This window comes from Triticum urartu, chromosome 3 (genome assembly GCF_003073215.2).
Source record: "Triticum urartu cultivar G1812 chromosome 3, Tu2.1, whole genome shotgun sequence".
Taxonomy (NCBI): domain Eukaryota; kingdom Viridiplantae; phylum Streptophyta; class Magnoliopsida; order Poales; family Poaceae; genus Triticum; species Triticum urartu.
Genome location: NC_053024.1, coordinates 650526943 through 650531265, shown reverse-complemented (window position 1 = coordinate 650531265; position 4323 = coordinate 650526943).

The window sequence follows — 4323 nt, the reverse complement described above, 5'->3', positions numbered from 1 at the left end:
CCAAACTCGGTCATCCCTTCCAATGTTAGATTTATTTCTTATGAAAATATGAAAAAGAGTGTTACTTGTTCTCCCGCAGCTATGCAACATCCTTGGGTGAAAGGAGCTTTAGCCGTCACGGGCAAGCTCCGTAAGGAAATAATGAACCTCAAGCAGCAAGTCAATAAGCTCGAGGAAGAGAATCGTATCCTGAGAGGCATCATCGCCAAGAATATCATCACATCACCACCCCCGAAGAAGAAGACATAATCACATGGGTATGGGCACTCCCCTTGGCAACTGCCAAGCTTGGGGGAGTGCCCCAGTATCGTATCACCATCACTTTTATCTTTACCGTTTTTCTTAGATCGATCCTTTTGATAATATCTTGATCTAGTAGACTAAAGTTTTAGTATGATATAGTTGTGAGTTTTTCTTTATGATCTTCTTGTGTCATCGAGTCCGTGAGCTATATATAATAAAGATTAGTGTTGACTCAAGGGCTTGATTATTTTGCTATGATCTTGAGAGAATAAAATAAAAGAGAAGAAATAAAAAGAAATAAAGAGATCATATGGATGTTATGGAGAGTAATGAGCTCACATATAAAGAGTATGATGAATAAAAGTTGTTGAGAGTTGACAAACATAGTTTTGGTCATCATTGAAATCAATAGGAAGTAATAAAGAAAGAGAGGTCTTCACATATAAATATACTATCTTGGACACCTTTTATGATTGTGAGCACTCATTAAAGTATGATATGCTAAAGAGTTGACGTTGGACAAGGAAGACAACAAAAAGGGTTATGTTTTCTTACATCTGAGATAAATTATATTGTCATGGATCATCCAACATGTTGAGCTTGCCTTTCCCTCTCATGCTAGCAAGATTCTTTGCACCAAGTAGAGATACTACTTGTGCTTCCAAATATCCCTAAACCTAGTTTTGTCATGAGAGTCCACCATACCTACCTATGGATTGAGTAAGATCCTTCAAGTAAGTTGTCATCAGTGCAAGAAATAAAAATTGCTCTCTAAATATGTATGACTTATTAATGTGGAGAAAATAAGCTTTATACGATCTCGTGATATGGAAGAAATAAAAGCGACGGACTGCATAATAAAGGTCCATATCACAAGTGGCAATATAAAGTGATGTTCTTTTGCATTAGGATTTCGTGCATCCAACTATAAAAGCGCATGACAACCTCTGCTTCCCTCTGCGAAGGGCCTATCTTTTATTCTTGTCTTATACTTCATGCAAAGAGTCATGGTGATATTCACCTTTATTTTTTACATTTTATCCTTTGGCAAGCACAATGTGTTGGAAAGATCCTGATATATATAGCTAACTGGATGTGAGTTTTCATGAACTATTATTGTTGACATTACCCTTGAGGTAAAACGTTGGGAGGCAAAACTATAAGCCCCTATCTTTCTCTGTGTCCGATTAAAACTTCATACCCATAAATATTGTGTGAGTGTTAGCAATTGTGAAAGACTAAAAGATTGTTGAGTATGTGGACTTGCTGAAAAGCTCTTATATTGACTCTTTCCCATGTTATGCTAAATTGCAATTGCCTCAATGACTGACATTAGAGTTTGTTAGTTTTCAATGAAGTTTATGATTCATACTTGAAATTGTGATTGAATTGTTACTTTAGCATAAGAGATCATATGAATATATATATACATATATATATATATATGTTGCTGTTCTAAGAATGATCATCATGCCCTCATGTTCGTATTTTATTTTTATCAACACCTCTATCTCTAAACATGTGGACATATTTTTCAATTTCGGCTTTCGCTTGAGGACAAGCGAGGTCTAAGCTTGGGGGAGTTGATACGTCCATTTTGCATCATGCTTTTATATCGATATTTATTGCATTATGGGATGTTATTACACATTATGTCACAATACTTATGCCTATCCTCTCTTATTTTACAAGGTTTACATGAAGAGGGGAATGCCGGCAGCTGGAATTCTGGGCTGGAAAAGGAGCAAATATTAGAGACCTATTCTGCACATCTCCAAAAGTCCTGAAACTCCACAGGAGCACTTTTCATAATATATTAAAAATATTGGGTGCAAGAAGTATCAGAGGGGGGCCACCCACCAGCCACGAGGGTGGGGGCGCGCCCTACCCCCCTGGGCACGCCCCCTGCCTCGTGGGCCTCCTGGTGGCCCTCCGATGCCCATCTTTGACTATATGGAGTCTTTCGTCCGATAAAAAATCATAAGGAAGATTTCGGGAAGAAACTCCGCTGCCACGAGGCGGAACCTTGGCGGAACCAATCTAGGGCTCCGGCAGAGCTGTTCCGCCCAGGAAACTTCCCTCCGGAGGGGGAAATCATCACCATCGTCATCACCAACGATCCTCTCATCGGGAGGGGGTCAATCTCCATCAATATCTTCACCATCAGCATCTCATCTCAAACCCTAGTTCATCTCTTGCATCCAATCTTTGTATCCAAACCTCAGATTGGTACCTGTGGGTTGCTAGTAGTGTTGATTACTCCTTGTAGTTGATGTTAGTTGGTTTACTTGGTGGAAGATCATATGTTCATATCCATTATGCATATTAATACCCCTCTGATTATGAACATGAATATGCTTTGTGAGTAGTTATGTTTGTTCCTGAGGACATGGGAGAAGTCTTGCTACAAGTAGTCATGTGAATTTGGTATTCGTTCGATATTTTGATGAGATGTATGTTGTCTTTCCTCTAGTGGTGTTATGTGAACGTCGACTACATGACACTTCACCATTTTTGGGCCTAGAGTAAGGCATTGGGAAGTAATAAGTAGATGATGGGTTGCTAGAGTGACAGAAGCTTAAACCCTAGTTTATGCGTTGCTTCGTAAGGGGCTGATTTGGATCCATATGTTTCATGCTATGGTTAGGTTTACCTTAATACTTTTGTTGTAGTTGCGGATGCTTGCAATAGGGGTTAATCATAAGTGTGATGCTTGTCCAAGTAAGGACAGCACACAAGCACCGGTCCACTCACATATCAAATTATCAAAGTACCGAACACGAATCATATGAGCGTGATGAAAACTAGCTTTACGATAATTCCCATGTGTCCTCGGGAGCGCTTTCCTTCATATAAGAGTTTGTCCAGGCTTGTCCTTTGCTACAAAAAGGATTGGGCCATCTTGCTGCACCTTATTTACTTTTATTACTTGTTGCTCGTTACAATTTATCTTATCACAAAACTATCTGTTACCGACAATTTCAGTGCTTGCAAAGAATACCTTGCTGAAAACCGCTTATCATTTCCTTCTGCTCCTCGTTGGGTTCGACACTCTTACTTATCGAAAAGGCTACGATAGATCCCCTACACTTGTGGGTCATCAACTGGCAACCCATGTTGGACAAGGTGAGGCATTGCTTGCCGGGGTGGCAGAGGGGGCTGATTTAGAGGCCCGGAAGATTAATCCTGGTGCAATCCGTCGTTGCGGCTGGGTCGGTGCACCATCTTATGATCACGGAGGCACCGGAGTGGGTTCTAGAGGATATGAACAAGTGGATGAGATCCTTTTTCTGGGCCGGCAAGGACAAGTGCAACGGCGGGCAGTGCCTGGTACCATGGGATAAAATTTGTCGACCTAAAATCTTTGGTGGGCTGGGCATCAAGAACCTCAAGTGTCATGCGATTGCGCTTAGAGTAAGATGGGAATGGCTCAAGAGGACCGATGGCCAACGCCCATGGCAAGGATTGCCATTGATGAAGGATGATGATGCTAAAGAGGTGTTTGACACTTTGGTCAACATTAGAGTAGGTTCGGGCGAGCGGCTGCTTTTCTGGAAGGACAGGTGGATTCACGGAGTGGCGGCAGTGGACATTACACCATTGTTTGTCGCCTTGGTCACGGCCAGGATGGCAAATAGACGCATGGTGCATCAAGCACTTGATGGCGCTAGCTGGACGCGGGACTTTGAGGCAAACACCTCCTTCACGGCCCTCATATAGCTCATGCATCTTGCTCATGCGATTAACATGGCAGCGAGGGATCCGGATCAACCAGACAACTTCACTTGGCCGCTCACGACGATGCGCTTACCAGATCACCCACTGCGGATTGCACTTGGAGAAGCTGGGCACCGCTCAAATGCAAGCTATTCATATGGATTGCTTTACAGAACAGATTGTGGACGTCGGACAGGAGAGCCAGGAACGGGTTATAGGACCAACCGTCGGCTTGCTATACGTGCTTGCAGGCGGAGGACAATGTGGAACACATCCTGGCAAACTGCACCAACGCTCAGGAGGTGTGGCACAGAGTGTTCGACCTTCTTCACATTAACATACAAGGGCCACTGGAGGCGGACG